Genomic DNA, 19,443 nt, shown 5'->3' with positions numbered 1-19,443 from the left:
CCAGCTCTTTAAGTCATTCCTCATAGGACATGGTTTCCAGACTTTTCACCATTTTAGTCGATCCTTTGGGTGCCCAGAACTGGACACATTATTCCAGGTGGGGCCTGACCAAAGCAGAATATAGTGGCACTATTACTTTCCTTGATCTAGATACTATAATTTTTCTGATGCAGCCTAAAATCGCATTGGCCTTGTTAGCTGCCGCATAGAACTGTTGACTCATGTACAACTTGTGGTCTACTTGGACTCCCAGATCCCTTTCACACACAGTGTCGTTCAGCCATGTGTCCCCCATCCTATATCTGTGCATTTTATTTTTTCGCCCCAAGTGCAGTACCTTACATTTCTCCCTGTTGTAGTTCATTTTGTTAGCTGTGGCCCAACTTTGTAGTTTATTCAAGTTATTTTGAATTTTGATCCTGTCCTCTGGGGTGTTAGCTACTCCTCCTAATTTGGTGTCATCTGCAAATTTGATAAGTATGCTCCAAATTCTGTCATCCAAGTCATTGATAAAGATGTTGAATAGCACTGGGCCCAGGACAGAGCCCTGTGTGACCCCACTCGTCACTTCTCTCCAGGATGAAAAAGAGCCATTGTTGAGCACCCTTTGGCTTCGGCCAGTCAACCAGTTACAAATCCATGTAACAGTTACCTTGTCTAGCCCACATTTTACAAGCTTGTTTGCAAGAATGTCATGGGAAACCTTGTCAAAGGCCTTACTGAAATCAAGATATACTATATCCACAGCATTCCCTTCATCTACCAAGCTGGTAATTTAATCAAAAAAAGAGATCAGATTTGTCTGGCATTGACTTCTTTCTGTGAAACCCGTGTTGACTTTTTGTGATTATGGCATTGCTTTCTAAATGTTCACAGACTCTCTGTTTAATGATCTGCTCTAGAATCTTTCTTGGTACTGATGTCAGACTAACTGGATGATAATTGTTGAGATCCTCTTTTTTCCCCTTTTTGAAGATGAGGACAACGTTTGCCCTCCTCCGGTCTGCTGGGACTTCTCCTGTTCTCCAGGAGTTCTCAAAGATTATTGCCAATGGCTCCGATATTATTTTTGCCAGTTCTTTATCCCAAGGGCTTTAATAAAAAGTAATGTATTGACTTGGCTCAGAAAATCGATCCTGGAACTAATTGAACCTCTCAGGGAAGGGCATTCCACAAGTATGATGCTACAACCAAGAAGATTCTTTCCCATATTCTCCCACATCTTATTGTTCCCACTGAAGAAGCACAGAGAAGGCCACTTCCAGTAGACCTCCATTCGTATGCAGGTATATATAGGATTTAATTCCAGATCACCTTGTTTTTATATCAGTTAAAATTAGCTTGCCTACCTTTTTATTTGGATTCAGCTCTAGAACCAGTGCAACTCCTTCCCCCATTCTTTTATGAAGAAGAAAGCTGTAAATATATTATCTTCAAAAATGATGCAATTGAAATTCTCGCCCATCTGTATAGACAAAATTCAACAGATCAGTGTATTCCCACTGTAGACAGGCACTATGTTGTAGCTAAATGCCTTTAGCTGCTAAGGTAAGGATTCTGTTAGAAAGAAGAGGTGTCAGACACAATGCAACATTGTAATCAGAGGAGAACATAGAGATTTTAGCAAAGTCTTTTAAGAAATAAGCACTCAAAATTTTTTACCTGGATAGGGAAATCGGTAACTGAATCTGGCCACCCATACAGAAATATTAGAACAGTGTGTGTGTGTGTGTGTGTGTGTGCGCGCGTGTGCGCATGTGTGTACGTGCGTGTGCATGTGCGGGTGTGTGCACCCACGCACATGTATGTGTGTGTGTGAGAGAGAGACGATGCTGCTACACCTCAGAATAAATGCAGTTTGACACTGCTTTAACCATCATGGCTCCATTCTATGGAATCCTGGGGTTCTGTGGGAGAGAAGCTAATTATCTCACAACATTTCAAATCCCACAGTTACATAGCATTGAGCCATGGCAGTTAAAGCAGCATCAAACTGCATTAATTCTGTAGCGCAGACACACTCAGCCCCTGTGCAGACTGACAGTTTGGATCAGGTTGAGGGCGGAGTTGGGGTGTAGCATCTACATGATGCACGCACCAGCTCCGCGTCCCAGGGTGGTGTGACACTGCGCACTGTATTGCACGGCATGCAATGTCACAGCAGTCCTCTGGTGGTGCGTCCACATGGCACAGTGCCAAAGGAGCACCGTAAGGCCATGGTGCTGTAGCTATTGCACTTGGAAAGGCCAGATCAGGGCCACAGTGTGCAATTGCCATGGCCCAGATCTGGCTGTAAAAGGGGTGGCTAGAGCCTGCCCCTTCAGGGCTGTCTGCACAACCCCTCAGAGAGCTAGAACTAGAGAAAAGACAGACTCTCCTTAGGAAGTAAAAAGCTGCACCAGACCACATACATCTTGAGTGATTTATGAATAGATCAGGTGTCTGCACTGTGCCTTACACTCAGGAATACTTAGACGGTTTGCCCAGGAAGAAGCATGAGGGAAATTAGATTCAGGAAGAAATAGTAGGAGGAGAAAATGGCAGGGAGCCATGCCACTGCATCCTGTGGTTCTGAGCATGTTAGCTATGGGATCCTATTTGCAAAACTTACCTTCCAGTGGCTATTTTGGGATGGCTTCATATTACCTTGACAGCCTTCCAGTAAACGATACTGGCTGTACATGTCACTGGGTATAGCTCTCTTCCTCTCATCATTCTCCCTTATGAGAAAATAACAGTTTTCTCAGGATAGGATTTTATTTGGAGATGATTTGTCCTATGAATATGTTTTGACTGGTGGCCTAACCAAAATGTAGCAGGTAGTGGTGGCAAGGCTATATGTGTGTACTTGTGAGAGAGGAAGAAATAGAAATCGACTGACCTTTGGGCACTTTATATTTAGAAGTTAGATCTTTCCTCAAATACACCTGGGCCCCCAAATTGTCTGAAATATCCCTCTTCTCCATTTTCATGGGAAGCTAATGGATCTGTAAAAGTGTGTGTGGGAGGGAACTGTTTCAGTAATAACAGTCCAGTAGCTAATGCAGAGTTTCAAAGTGTTGTGAGAAGACTCACTTCTTGCATCTAAAATTCCTGACATAAAGCATGAACCCATAAAGAACAGAAGAGAACAGAACAGGTGGCCATCGTAATCACAGCAGCATCTGTGATCTTTCTTAAAAAGAAATTTCTCAGTCTTTGATGGATTTCTTCAAGGCACCCATGATCCTCCCTCCTTAATTTCAGAGATATAGGTCTCCCATCTGCATGCTGGAAAACAAGCAAAATAACATTTGCATTTTAAAGTGTTGTGGCAAAGTGTTGTTCTTGGATATTTATATGCAACATATGCCATCGCCTTCCATGATTACATAATGCATTCATCTGTATAGATAATAATTATCATCTGAATCCTTGCAGGTGCTGCAAAATGGCATGACCTGTACCACACATTAATTTTGGCAGGTATTTCAGGTTATTAATATGGCTTTCTTTACAATAAATATTATCACACTTCCTAAACAAGATGTTCCCCTACCCCAAGTTATTTGCGAATGCGACTTTGAGTTTACTGTGCAGTTGACTACTTAAAATTTTCTTGTCTATGGGCATAACAACAGTAGCAATGCCTTCTGTTTCAGATACATTATTCTTAGTTATTGTTTTTGTTTTAATAGTCAAGGAATCATCTTAATGAAATTTTGCTATTGTTCGTAATTGGATGCCAGTTGATAAAAGTCCCAAGTATCTCCAGCCAGCATGACCACAGCACAAGGCTAGAGGAGATCCATCTATATATTTCTGTGTCCCACTTCTCTAGGGAATTATTTCACAAGCAGCACTACAAAGCCAGATGTAAGCACTACTTAATACCCAGTAATTTAAACAACAGAGCAAGAGAAAGACAGAGGAAGAATTCATACAAAACCTATCCTACTTGATAAAAATCTGAGGTCTTCATGCTCCAATGATTCATTCTCTAATCCACAAAGTGATCTGCCATGCTAGTGCCATTCATTTCTTTGAAATGGGATTTGCTCAGGTAATTTGAAGATCAGGCTGCAAAATTATTAATGGAACATTAAGTATAAATGTTGCAAGAAAACTGAAATGATTATGTCCAGTTGCTTCTTGCTGCATTATTATGGAGGTATCAGGGACAAATATCAATAAATAAATCTTTCTAAATATACCTAGGCTACAAAAGGGGCTCAATCAGTCAAACAATTATTACTAGCAATGAGAGAAGGATGGAGCAAATGGGAACAATATGACTTTAAAGTCCCCAATAAACTCACCAGACTAGAGAGGTTTTGTTATTCAGCTTCAAAAGCCTCTGAGAGAACTAGCTGGATGAGGTAGAAGTGGCATGCTAGGAAAATCAAGATTAAATCATCTTTAATTTTAAACCGACAAGTAGCAAAATAATATAAGAGGTGCTATTTTGAGAGAAAGAATCAAAAAGCTAGCAGGAATTATCCCTTCACTAAATGAGGCAGGGAGGAATGGGAATTTAAATTAACAGGGACAGGAAGGAACTTACCCAAAAAGGCTTAGAAACCTTAGGAAAATGTTACTATGTTTAGAATAGTGTTACACTGACAGAGGCAGAAGGAAATACAGCATACTTTAGATTACATTTTTGTAGTGTATTGCATAAGGTTGAGGAATATTTCAAAGGAAGGAACAGGCATGTAACAAAAATCAGATTTTATATTTGTGGGATTTTAGTTCACAACAATGGATGTTAACCTTTATTACTAGTTGAAATGTTTACACAGAAACATGGGGATTTATACACTGTTTAACCAGCTGATTCTTCAGCGAAAACTGTCCAGCATGATTTAAAGAACTCTTTCATAACCTCCAGTATATTTAATGGGACCAGCCCCCTGGTAAATGTACAAGGGATTGATGCCTTTGCTGATAAATTCATATACATTACATTAGAAATGGGCTTGTGGGATATGGGGCACCACATTTGATTATCTTGTGTAGCTCAATAGCTTCTGATGTGTTAGCCTAATGGGAATTAGGACTATGCATTCATTTTATACTCAATGAAACATTGTGCCAAATCAACCCCATTTGGCTCCATGCATTATGAAACTAATGTCTAAAATAATGAATGAATAGGATTTGTTTTCATTATACTTTTCCTTTTGTCACTTATAAGGGTTGGAAGGAACTTACATTTTCTATTATCAGTGCAGGTCTTTCTCAGTAGCTATATCTTGGCAGTTGCAATAATGTCCTGTATGTTGTAAGGTATTTGGAGGGAGGAGAGATGATAGCTCCCATGAAAAAAGGGTGACTGTCAATGTTTTTGTTTCTTTCTATGGTTGCCATTTTCTCTGCGAAGAAAGAACAGCTGGAGCCATCTGGAAAAAAATGGCACTCATACGGACTTCTGCTGCTGCTGAAGCCACAAGCAGGACAAAAGACCAAGGAAAGAAAGACACACAGATTATCAGAAGTAGAGTTTAGGAAGCAACAACTGAAATGTGGTATAAAATAAAGGCTAACAATGGGGGTTTTTAAATTAAAAAAATTACCAAAATGTACGGTAAAATTAAGCATAATTAAAAGTTCTTTCATGCATGCACCTTAAATTGGTAATGCAAATCTTAACTTTTTTCTGAATAGGAATGGGTTCAACTCTGAGCCTGGAAGCTCAAGTATGAATTTGCATAGTTAAAGCTTGTTTGTCAGCTTCATTCCTTATTTGAAACATCAGATCTGGCCAGGGTGACACATGCCTTAGTTACATCCCAGGAGCATGACTGCTCTACTCTCTCTTTGAAGAGAGTTCAGAAACTTCAGCTTATCCCAAAAACTGCTGACAGATTGCTAACTTGGAACATAAAGGTCCCTTGTTGCAACAGCTTCATTGGCTGCCTGTCCATTTCTGTGCATTATTCAAAATGATGGCTCTGGCCTATAATGAAATCCACAGGGAAAAAAGGGGGAAGATGGCAATGGCAAACCCCCACTGAAGAAACTTGGCAAGAAACCCCCCATGATAGGGTTGACATAAGTTGGAAACAACTTGAAGGCACACAACAGCAACAACAACAGCTTCTCCAAGTGCTCAGTGAATTGCTATTTTTATTTTATTTTATTATTTTAGAAAATGCACAATGGAGTCTATGGGGATCACATTGCTGATGGGAGGGGCAGTAACTTGTTGGTGCAGATGTAGGACAGCTGCCCAGTCAGTCTTAATCACATTGATTGGCTGAGGTACAACCCCTATTAAAGGATTTAATGGGCAGGAGTGGGGGGACCCTCACTGTACAATTGGCTAAGTATCAAGCTGTCAGGCCTCATTTCCCTTCTACCTGAGTGTACATACGTCTTGTCATGAGTGATGATGTTATCTCGGCAATGATAGAGTTATGATGACATTATGATTGGTTTATGACCCCTGTAGTATGTATTAAATTTGTGGCCATCCTGATAACCCCTGCAATGGTGTCCAGTCCCCCTTTATTCCTATGCATGTAAATCTTAATCTTTTCTCTCAGGGTGATTTCAAGTCTGAGCCCTGAAGGTCGGGTAACAGCAGCAGCCAAGAATAAATTTGCATATTGACCTCATGGAATTCCATTTGTGGGTGAATTCTAGGAACGCCAATATACAATTTGATATAGAATTCAATAAATCAGATTTATTTATTTATTTTATTTAAAGATTTTAGAAAAAGCAGAGGATCACCTCACAACCTGTTTATACAGAAAACCTACAGATTACTACACTTATTTAAGATTTGACACTTTAGTTCCAGTGAAAGTGATTTCAGAAAAGAAATCTATGTTCAATCAATCAATCACCAATCAATCAATCAATTGACAGAGAGTAATCACGTGATGTGGTGGTTCAAGATTTACACAAGGCATCTCAAAAATCCACATTCTGAGCTTCTAAAAAGAAAAGCCCAGGGTAATCCAGTTATTTCAAATGCACTCTCACTTTCAGTCATATCACCAACAGTTTGCAGGGTTTCATTTAAAACACACACACACACACACACACAATAGCATATAGTTCAACACAAGCCTGGTTGTCAAGAAAAGCCCCAGATTTCATTTAAAATAACCAAAAACATCAGTGATATTTTGGTGAATAATAATTTCGGGGAACAAAAACAATCTAATCTAATCCTATTAATGCCCTGACTCGACTCTTTTGAATCTTCTCTTTATTATGCCTTTTTCTGCAGGACAAATTACTTTTATTCCAAGTATCTATAGCAGTGAAGAAAACAGTCATACCTTTTTAGGTTCCAAATTCATTCTTTATTGGCAGAATAACACTGACAATATGAAGTATTCCTATTGGACAAGAAGAACAAGGTGAAGGAGGAGAAGAAAATGCTCAAAAACAACTCTGAACAGAACAACTTCATTCACCTGCACTGTTGCTGCCTCTATAGCACTTAAGTATATAGCACATCAAGCCTAAAAAACTGGACTATTATTTGTAGACACTTCAGAAAAACAAGTCTTAAGCAATGGTTTAGTGGTAAATTTTGAAGTACAGACCTTCATCACAGCAGGTTCTATAGCAACACCTGTCTGGTGCCTCCAGATATGAAGATAGCTGTGCTGATTTCTATATAGAATGATAAATCATAGAAAAATAGAGTTGGAAGAGACCTCAAGGGCCATCAAGTCCAGCCTCCTGTCATGCAGGAATATACAATCAAAGCACAAAGAAGGAGACTCCATCACATTACAAGGTAGTATATTCCACTTAGGAAGATGGTTCTTTCTAATGTTAAGGTGGAATCTCTTTTCAAGTAGTCCTGTTGAGGTGGAAAGTCTTTTCCTGTATCCATTGCTCTGGGTCTTATTCTTTAGAGGTGCAAGAAACAAACTTGCTTCATCTTCAGTATGATATCCTTTCTTAAATTTAAATACGGCTATCATAACACCTCTTAACCTTCTATTCCCCAGGCTAAACATACCCAGCTCCCTAAGTTTCCCATGACAGGGCTTGGTATCCAGACGCTTCACCATTTTGTTCACCCTCCTCTGGACATACCCCAGCTTCTCTTTGAATTGTGGTGCCCAGAACTGGACACAGTACTCCAGGTGAGGCCAGACCAAAGCAGAATGGAGAGGTACAATTATTTCCCTTGATCTAGACACTATACTTCTATTGATGCATTGGCCTCTTTAGCTGCCAGATGACACTGTTGACTCATGTTCAATTTGTTATCTAATAGGACTCCTAGATCTGTGTCACATGTAGTCTTGTTCAGCCAGGTATCTCCCATCCTATATCTGTGCATTTCATTTTTCCACCCTACGTGCAAGTACCTTACATTTCTCTGTACTGAATTTCATTTTGTTAGCTTGTAAACATATGCTGCTCCCATGAATTTCATAGGGTTTTTGTGGACAAAGAATACTCACAAATGTTTTTGCTGGTCCCTTCTTTTGAAATATAGCCTACAGCACTTGGTAGTGATTGGAGGTCTGCCATCCAAGTACTAACCAGGGCTAATCATGTTTAGATCAGATGGTATCTGGTGCCTTTAGGGTACATCTCAGCCTTAGAGGTAAGCAATGACTAACTTATTCTGAATAAGTATCTTTCCGATAAACCCATATGAAAGAATATGGCATAGAAGTATGCGGCTGAATTTTTCCTAGGCAGGACATTCTGTTCTATCAACAGGGACCTCTCATCATCCTTCTAAGGAAATACCCTTCTTTGGAGGGATGGCTTCCCAAGTGATCCCCTGTCCCCAAAGGCACTCTGATCTCTGGCAGATCCTCTTTCTCTGGGCTCAGTGTCTTCAGCCATGGAGATTACTCCAGCATGGAGTAATAATAATAATAATTTGTTTTATTTATATACCGCTATTCCAAAGATCATAGCGGTGAACAGCAAGTAAGCTAATTAGCAAGTAAGCTAATTTGCCCCCAACAGTCTGGGTACTCATTTTAGCGACCTCGGAAGGATGCAAGCCTGAGTCGAGCTTGGGCCCTTTTGCTGGTCTTGAACTCGGAACCTTGTGGTTTCGAGTGAATGGCTGCAGTACAGGCATTTAACCACTGCGCCACCAGGGCTCCTGGTGTATACAACAATGAGTACAATTAGTTGTATTCAGGTGAATCTAGAAATGATTTTACACATTATTATTTTTACTGCACTTCTATACTTCCTAATAATGCAGGGCTGGGCAACCTGTGGATCTCCAGGAAATGGTTTAATAATGGATTCTGGGTACCCCTCACATATCAACCAACTCTGGCTCTGTTTCTTAGATCCTGCTTTTCAACATCCAATGTCTGCTTCATTTGCTGACTCAGTTTGTGACTAGACATGGTTCAGATTTCTGTACATTGCTTTTGGATCCTCCTTAGATGCTTTTTCTGACTGTGTGAAGGCTTCTCTTGCCTCTGTTGGAATTGCTGATATAGCAAAAGACACTTGCGACCTGGAGCCTGGATGCTTTTTCTCCCTCAATAAACTGTTGATTCAAGTACCCTAATCTCTAGTTTCCTGCATTATTCCGTTTTCTCATAGGTGGTTAAATATCATACTAAGAGTCCCTTCAATATATAGATTTATTGTCATAGATGTGCAGAGAAAATATGTGGTAACACTGAGAGATAGATTTACAGGAGGAATAAAGTTTTAACATTACAAAAGGCTGTGACTGCATTTTTTGACCAGATCATGATCTACCTTGTTCACAGTGAGCTATCTGATGCATGCCTAGATTTAAAGGATACAGTGACTTATTTGGATCACAGGATCCTTTAAACCTGGGGGTGGGGACCCCTTTGGGGGTTGAATTACAGTTTCATAGGGGTCGCCAGGGACACCCCCCCCCCCTTAGAGCACCACTTCCCAAACAAAGGGCTACCAAGCTAAACTCATTAAAGCAGCAGCCACCTCCAGGCCCCTCAGGTGCTTAGCAAATGCCCGCAACATCCCATTTCCTTCTTCTCTCAGGAACATAGAGCTCTGCAAAAAGGAAGAGAGACAGTACATCCAAAGAGTTCCAGTTTCATTTTGAAGCACTAACCCTCTGCCCATCTATCCTGGAGAAACCTGTCTAGAAAGCCCAAGGCTCAAGGCAAACCTATCCTGGGGCTTTCTGGACAGGTTTCTCCAGAGGGGTTGGCCATTGCCATCCTCTGAGGCTGAGAAAGTATGGCTTCATGCCCAAGGCTCAAGGTAAACCTATCCTGGAGCTTTCTGGACACGTTTCTTCAGAGGGGCTGGCCATTGCCATCCCCTGAGGCTGTGAGAGTGTGACTTCTTGCCCAAAGCTCAAGGCAAACCTATCCTGGGGTTTTCTGGACAGGTTTCTGCAGAGGAGATTGGTCATTGCCATCCTCTGAGGCTGAGAAAGTGTGGCTTCATGCCCAAGGCTCAAGGCAAACCTATCCTGGGGCTTTCTGAACAGGTTTCTCCAGAGGAGGTTGGCCACTGCCATCCTCTGAGGCTGTTTTGCGATTAATCACTATGCCTTACTTATGTTCAATTTGTAACAATGAAAATACGATTCATAACAGTAGCAAAATTAAAGTTATGAAGTAGCAACAAAAATAATTTTATGGTTGGGGGTTACCACAACATGACAAACTGTATTAAAGGGTCACGGCATTAGAAAGGTTGGGAACCACTGCTTTAAATCTAGATATGCATAATCTGTGTAGTGTTTTAGATTAAATACTTGTCTTACAAATGGAAAAAAATGAGTTGGATTAAGCTTTCAGGGTGGTGTAAGATTCCCCTTTCAGTGTATTTGAGACTGAATCTACAGATCTGAGTGTTACCTGGAATCATGTACAGAAAGAGAACTACACATAACGAGCAGAATATTTTCCCATCTACAAAGCAAGACAAGAATAAGATAGTAGGTTCTGTCAGTTCAATAATTTCAAGTGAATGCAGTCTGCTGTAGCAAACCAGACAGCCTGTGCATCTACAGTACTTGAATTTTGTCTGGTAGCATTCTGGCTTTTATTTGAAGAATGTGATATGAAGTATATTTTGTAAATGTATCTATGTGTGAGCCAGTATGGTGCTGTAGTTTGAGTGAATGGCCAGGATTTGAATCTGGGAGACCAGTAGTCCAATCCCTATTTGACTATGTAAACCCTCTAGGTGACCTTGAACAAATCACTCTCTCAGACTAAGAGGAAGGCAGCGACAAACCTCTGAACTTATCTTGCCAAGAAAGCCCTATTGGTGTGTGTGTGTGTGTGTGTGTGTCAGAATAGGGACTGACTCAATCAGCCAGTCTTGTGTTGAATAAGCAGAACTTTATTGAAGGAACCAGGGTCAGCAATCCACACCATTCAGCATTTAAGCTTAGACTGCCCAACATCACACCTATAAGCAACCGTAAAGCTCACCCCACCCCCTCAGTCAAAGCCTGTAAACTTCCCATAGTTCAGTCTCCCTTAACCCCTAACACTCCAAGTCAGCAAACTAAACTTTCAAGGCCTCAACTGATAACAGCCACCTGGAGATACTTAGCTCCTGCATGCTCAGTCAGCCAAACAGTTATAGTTATAGTTGAGTATGTATGTATATGAACATCCAAGTATGTATATGAACATCCAAGCATATAACTTGTAACCACTCCCAGTTATATATATGAGCTTCCAAGCATATAGCTTGCACATACAGATACACATGATTATCTGGTAGAATTCATTGCCCCAATTTATAACATCCATGGATCCTAACAATGTTTTACTAGAAAATGGAGGAACCACAATGCATGATAAAATGAAGGCTCTGGTACATGAAGTGAGAAAAACTGAAATTGTTGAATTGGAGAAGGAAAGGAATGTGCATAAACAAACTAAGAATAAGGACTACCTGGTGGAAGGAGTCCATGACATGAAACTGAGATGTACCAGAACAAGAATAGACTGTGAAAAACAAGTCAATCATCAAGAAAAATGATGCACATGTTAAAAAGTATAAAGGAGTCCTCAAAAACATAATGGGGGTGCCAGAAAACAGTTGCTTCTGACTCCCTTGTTCTTACTGAGAAATCAGTCTCTGGGAAAAGTTGGATGTGTGAGTACTGAATGAATGTATGTATGAGGTCTCTTCATATGTGATTTGTTAAAATAAATGTTACATGCAAAGTGTTCAACCCAGATCTGGTCTCTCATGCGTCTTATTGAAAGTCCTATAGTCTAATTCTGTATTTATTCACCTCTCTGGATTTAAGGAACAACACCTAAATTTAAAGAATAACACCTAGACACCATGAAAGGATTGCTTCAAGTCAGAGTTGAAGACACATAGCAATAAATAAATAAATAAATAAATAAATAAAATAAAAAAATAAAAAAAAATCTCTTCACTGCAGAATGTTACAAAACTATGTGTCTGGGGTCTGTTGGATCCCATATATTAAACAATATACTTCTTCCTCCTTTTCCTTTGTCTTTCTTGATATGGGGAAGAAAAATAGATTTGAGGGCAGTGTTCTCAATCTCAGGATCCCCTCAGTCAACCTGTCTTCTAGCCATTTATTGCTTTCCAGGTTCAAAGTTCAGCAGGACAGGATCTCACCATTCCTTCTACATCAATTCATTCTGAGTCAGAGGAATCCTGACCTACACCAAATAACATAAGATTCTAAGAATGATAAGCCAAACAATAGTCCATGGTCTAAAGCCTTAGAGAACAGTAACCAAAGCTCCAAGAGGATAATTCCTACCAAGGCATAAATACATTTAGCACCGAAATGAGATGAGTCTATTTATACAAGATAAGAGAATAGAAATGAATGTTTATAAACCAAGATGTTCTTTGCAAAATATGATTTAACAAGCAGAAAATAATGAAGATGGTGTGTATTAGCAGGATCTCCAACCACAAAACATATTCTGAATTCAATACTCAAAATAACAAGGCAGATACAGTGGCGCATATACTGTGTTGAGTCAAGAGCATTCTGTGAAGCAAGAAACGTGAGCTAATAAAAGCTTTTTCTCTCTCATTCTCCAAGCAACCATGTGGGCTTGATTAACCAATCAGGAAGACACAGGTTTCAAACCTTCCTGGGATGATACATGTGTAACTTCACACAGTATTTCAGCCATCAGCGTTTTTGCTTAGTAACTCTCTGTCTGACTTTAACTAGGCCAAAACACTACTTTGAAAGTGTTGATAATAATGAAATAGCTTGGCTGGAAAGTTAATAATAGCAACAGATTTTTTTCTCTTCTCGCAACCCTTCACTATGTAGAAAAAGAAAGCTGGAGATCTATATTAATATATGCACTGTATCTGCAAAAATCATGTTTAAATCTACTATTTTGGCTAAATGTTTTAGATTATCTGCGTGTTAACATTGGGGGGGGGGGATTCTGTATTTCCAGTGACACATCTTACAACGTGTTATGGTTTTTCCAGGTTTGCTTTTGTCTTTATTGTCACCGATCATTCACTTTCAATGCTTTAATAAAGATTTTGTTATTCTGATGCTTAAAAACGCATCAGATGGGCGGCGGCGCTCGTGGGCGGCGGCGCGGAGGGAGAAGGAGAGGCCGGAACAGCTGGGGCCATAAAGCCCCCAACGCTCCTGACTCCGGTGGCGGCGGCGCTCGTGGGCGGCGGCGCGGAGGGAGAAGGAGAGGCCGGAATAGCTGGGGCCATAAAGCCCCCAAAGCACTCGACTCCGGCGGCGGCGGCGCTCGTGGGCGGCGGCGCGGAGGGAGGAGGAGAGGCCGGAACAGCTGGGGCCATAAAGCCCCCAACGCTCCCGACTCCGGCGGCGGCGGCGCTCGTGGGCGGCGGCGCGGAGGGAGAAGGAGAGGCCGGAACAGCTGGGGCCATAAAGCCCCCAAAGCACCCGACTCCGGCGGCGGCGGCGCTCGTGGGCGGCGGCGCGGAGGGAGGAAGAGAGGCCGGAACAGCTGGGGCCATAAAGCCCCCAACGCTCCCGACTCCGGCGGCGGCGGCGCTCGTGGGCGGCAGCGCGGAGGGAGAAGGAGAGGCCGGTACAGCTGGGGCCATAAAGCCCCCAACGCTCCCGACTCCGGCGGCGGCGGCGCTCGTGGGCGGCGGCGCGGAGGGAGAAGGAGAGGCCGGAACAGCTGGGGCCATAAAGCCCCCAAAGCACCCGACTCCGGCAGCGGCGGCGCTCGTGGGCGGCGGCGCGGAGGGAGGAGGAGAGGCCGGAACAGCTGGGGCCATAAAGCCCCCAACGCACCCGACTCCGGCGGCGGCGGCGCTTGTGGGCGGCGGCGCGGAGGGAGGAGGAGAGGCCGGAACAGCTGGGGCCATAAAGCCCCCAATGCTCCCAACTCCAGTGATCTCCCATGCTTAGTGGTGAGACAGGCGCCTTTTGTACATCAGCCACCCCGACGCCACGTATTGGGAAGGCAGACGAGAGGTGATGTGAGATATAATCTCACTAGCCCTTCTGTCAGTGATAAGTCAGGTCCTTATTAGGATTCTGGGTTTCCGCCCCACGAAGGGGGGTTACTTTGGGGGGCTCGTAGGGGGCCTGTGCTACCTCCCTGACATTGATTCTCATGGGGAAATTGGTGTGGGAGGTAGAGAGGGCCGCAGAGTAGCCATTATCACTGCAGAAAGCCTTTGGCTCCAGTTTGCCTTTTTTTTTCTATTTAGCATCTACAAGAAAGGAAGAAACAAGGAAGGAAGTTCTAACTCAATTGCATGAGAAGTGGCCCGGACTATAAATCATACTTCTTAGTGTAAATGGGATAAACATAGAGTGAATGTTGGTTTGATTGATATTATTGCTGCAAGGAAGGTAAAAGATATAAATAAGAAGAAGGACTTGATGACACACTGGCCTAGAAAAATAAGAACTAGTTAAAATATGGCAACAGGTACTAGATCTAAAACACAAACTCAACTGCAAACTTTTGGCCAAACAAAAAATTTTTCAAATTCAAACTCAAGAAGGGGGTCAATGGAATTACCGACCAAACAAACTGATATCACAATGACAATATTAAAAGAATTGAGAGAATTCAAAGTACAGAGTAGACAGGAACTCAAGGAGACCAGGGAAGAAATCAGGTCAGATATGCATAAAGAAATTGAGGGATTAGCAAAAAAAATAGACAAGATTACAAGAGAGGTAACGGAAATAAGAGAGGAAGTAGAGGAATTAACAGGGAAAACTAAAGAATTAGATAAAAAGACAGAAAAAATTAAAAAGGACAGAGAGCAAGACAAGAGAGATATATTACTGCAGGACATAAGATATAGGGAAAGGAGTGCCAAGATTAGAGGATTACCAGAAAGAGAAAATGAGCAATTATTTGAGAGACTGATACCGGAACTAGCAAAAATTATGGAAATGACAGATGATTTTTTGGATATGCAAGTTGAAAAAATATTCAGAATAAACTCAACATTTGCAAGGGAAAGAAACTTACCGAGGGATGTGGCAATTTGTTTTACAAATATAAGAATTCGAGAGAGGTTATGTCAGTCAAGCTACGAGGGGAAGTTAGTGATTGAGGGGAAAGAAATTGAGGTTTTTCGAGATTTACCTGCTTATGTGTTAAAAAAAAAAGGCAAGAATACAGATTCCTCACACAACTTCTACAAAGAAAAGATATAAGATATCGTTGGGAAAAGGTAGAAGGCATTACATTGACATACAAACAGAGAAGATATAAAATAAACACTATAGATAAAGCAAAGGAATTCTTTAGGAGATTAAGAGGACAGATGAGAAAAGAGAAAGAGGAGGATCTCATAAAAGAAAGAGACGAGAATAGAAAAAAAGAAAAATTCCAGGAAGAAAGGAATAAAAGTAATGAGGATATAGAACCATTGGAATTAGGAGAAGAGGAAGATATACTAGACACTGATTTAGAAAGACAAAGCTCAGTAGGAGAAGAGTTGGAAGAAGGTGAAGTTAATTTGGTAGAAGAGTGATTGAGAAAAAATATACGACTATATGATGGGGACAGAAGGAATTAAAATTAAAATTGGATCCCTTAATGTAAAAGGTTTGAACAAAAATCAGAAAAGAAGGGAGATATTTCATTATTTGGAAAAAAGTCAATTGGACATAATATGTATTCAAGAGACAAAAATCAGGGATAATGAAATAAAATACTTAAGAAACCCGAAATTAGGAAGTCTCTTTTATTCTTCGGATGAGAAAAAGAGGAGAAGAGGAGTTGCAGTTTTTGTTAATAGAAAATACGAGGCTACAGAGATTTTCAAAGATAAAGATGGCAGATATGTTGCCATTGAACTTACAGTTGGAAATGAAAAAATAGAAATAATCAACGTATATGCTCCCCTAGAAAATAAGAATGCATTTTTTAAAAATTTAAATAAAGACTTGACAAAATGTACTAGAAATAATATAATCATAGCTGGTGACTTCAATGGAGTTTTAAAACCAAAGAGAGACAGGCAATCAAAAAGAAAAATTAAGAATAACCAGGGAAAGTTACCTAAGGCTTGTTTTGAGATGATAGAGGAATACAATTTGATGGACGTTTGGTCATTCCTGTATGAGAATAAAAAAGGATTTACTTTCTGTTCAGAATCATATACCTCCCTTTCTAGTATAGACTTATTTTTAGTTACCGGAAATATGCTTACAAAAACAGAAAAAATGGATATAGCACCTAGGGTGCTATCTGACCATAATCAAATAGAATTGACTTTGAGATTACCTGTGGAGAAGAAACAATGGCATTGGAAACTAAATGATAGAATAATTAAAGATGATAAATTTAAAGAAACTTTGAGGAGGGAAATAAAATATTTTTTTAAAGAAAATCTTACAGATGAGGTAAAAGCAAAAACAGTATGGGATACATTTAAATCAGTGGCACGAGGACTATTAATTAAAAGAGGGGCAGAAATAAAAAGACAAAAACAAAAGGCAGAGGAAAAAGATAGACAAGAATTAAAAAAATTAGAAGAAGCAATAAGACAAAATAAAGCTACCAACAAAATTAAAAAACAATACATTTTGGTAAAACATAAACTACAACGGAAAAATACAGAAGAACTAGCCAATAAATTAAAATTTACAAGACAAAAATATTTTGAAGGCGCAAATAAAACCGGAAGATGGCTTGCATACAAATTAAAAAAGGAAAGAGATAATAAAAGGATAAATAAGATCAAGGTAGGTGAGAAAATCATAACTAAACAAGATAAAATTATGAAAGTATTTCAAGAGTACTATAAAGAATTATTTAAAGAAAATACAAATGATAGTGACATGGTTGGGAAAATAAAGAATTATTTAGAAAAGAAGAAAATAAATAAACTCATGAGAGAACAAATAGAAGATTTGGAAAGACCCATACGAAAAGAGGAAATTATACAAGTAATAAGATCATTAAAGGAGGATAAATCTCCCGGACCAGACGGCTTTACGCCAATATTTTATAAAACCTTTGAAGAGGAGGTGGTAAATGCATTAAATATAGTATTTGACAACATTGTAGAAGAAGGGACTCCTGATACGTGGCATATGGCTAATGTCTCGCTTATCCCTAAGGAAGGAAAAGATATTACAAATGTGTCAAACTACTGACCGATAGCCTTACTGAATATTGATTATAAAATATTTACGGGATTACTAGCCAATAGATTGAAAAAGATATTATGTAAGGTTATTGATAAAGATCAGAATGGTTTCTTACCAGAAAGACAAATGAGATATAATACAAGAACGATAATAAATATAATAGAATATTATACTATCAATAAGAATAAAGAAATGGCATTAGTATTTGTAGATGCCGAAAAGGCCTTTGATAGCATACGGTGGGAGTTTATGTTAAAAGTATTACAAAGTATGGGAATAGAATCTCGCTTTTTGACAAATATATCTCAATTATATACAAAACAGAAAATACAATTAATAATAAATAGACAAAAAACGGACTATATTTCAGTGGAAAAAGGAACAAAACAAGGATGTCCGCTTTCCCCCTTACTTTTTATAGCAACCCTCGAAGTTCTAAATAATGCGATCAGGGATAATAGGGAAATAAGGGGAACTAAGATTAAAGGGTGTGAATATAAACTCCGCGCATATGCGGATGATATGGTCATAATTCTGGAGGACCCATTAGAAAGTATAGACAACTTATTAATGGAATTGAAAGAATTTGGGGAATACTCCGGTATCAAAATAAATAAAGAAAAGACTCAGATGATTACTAAAAATATGAAAAAGGAAAAGGAGATGGAATTGACTAATAAAGCAGGGATTAAAGTAGCGAAGAAAGTAAAATATTTGGGCATTTGGTTAACCAATAAAAATATAGAATTGTTTGAAAATAATTATAAAAAAACTTGGTTACAAATTAAGAAAGATCTTTTAATGTGGAATAATTTAGATTTGTCATTATTGGGTAGAGTGGCAACTCTGAAAATGAATGTATTGCCAAAAATTATGTTTTTATATCAAAATATACCTATTATAGTTAAAGATAAAGTATTTACAGATTGGGATAAAGATATTAAAAAATTTCTATGGAAAGGGAAAAAACCCAGAATTAAGTATCAAATTTTAAAGAAGGGAAGTGAAAAAGGAGGATGTGCCTTACCGGATTTAAAAATTTATTTTTGGGCATGTGGACTACTGTGGATTCAGGATTGGATAAAAGTGGATAAAAATACAATGTTGAATGTAGAAGCATGTAATATGCGATACGGATGGCATGCGTACCTATGGTACCAGAGGCACCAGATTAACATAGATTTTTTACATCATGTGATTCGTAAATCTCTATTTAGAATATGGAATATAATTAGGAAACGATATTATTAAAAAATCCCTTTATGGATATCAACTCAGGAGGCATTCTTTGGTAGATGGGAAACGAAGAACGACTGGATGAGATATAGGGACTTGTTAAAAATAAAAAAGAATGGGGAAATAGACATAAAAACTAAAGAAGAGTTGGAAAAAGAAGGAAAGAATGTACAATGGTTCGGATACTTACAAATTAAATCCAAGTTTAAACAAGATTTAATGAATGATGGATTTGAAACAAAAGAAAATAATTTGGATAAAATTTTGTGGGGAAAGGATAAAGGTAAAATTGCAAAGTTATATAAGATTCTTATGGCATACGAATTAGAAAATGAAAATGTCACTGACAATATGACGAAATGGGCTCAAGAGATAGGGCGGATAATTCTGATGGAAAATTGGGAGAACGCATGGAAAAGAACTGCCAAATTCACAGTAGCACAAGACTTAAAAGAAAATTACCTGAAAGTGTATAATCGCTGGTATTTTACACCGGTAAAAATTGCTAAGATGTATAAATTGGTAAAGACAAATGCTGGAAATGTGGAAAAGAAAGGGGATCCTATTATCATATGTGGTGGAGTTGTTCCCGAATTAAGTGCTTTTGGAGAAAGATACATAATATTATACAAACAATGTTAGATATTCATTATACTATGCGACCG

At 39.4% G+C, this 19,443-nt stretch overlaps 1 long non-coding RNA gene across 1 annotated transcript in view; it reads right to left on the bottom strand.

The window, feature by feature from the left end:
• Positions 1-5,199: 5,199 nt before the first annotated feature.
• LOC149319375 (uncharacterized) overlaps positions 5,200-19,443 on the bottom strand; it is a 59,003-nt gene continuing 44,759 nt past the window's right edge. Inside the window, exons 3-4 of the long non-coding RNA XR_016279856.1 lie at positions 7,275-7,334; positions 5,200-5,419 (exon numbers count right to left, since the gene is read on the bottom strand). This is a non-coding gene — a long non-coding RNA (uncharacterized LOC149319375). The remainder of the gene's footprint in view (positions 5,420-7,274; positions 7,335-19,443) is intronic.

Source organism: Sceloporus occidentalis, unplaced genomic scaffold (genome assembly GCF_023333645.1).
Source record: "Sceloporus occidentalis isolate IW3139 unplaced genomic scaffold, rSceOcc1.0.p SCAF_2, whole genome shotgun sequence".
NCBI lineage: Eukaryota > Metazoa > Chordata > Lepidosauria > Squamata > Phrynosomatidae > Sceloporus > Sceloporus occidentalis.
This window is presented reverse-complemented; position numbering and strand designations above follow the sequence as displayed.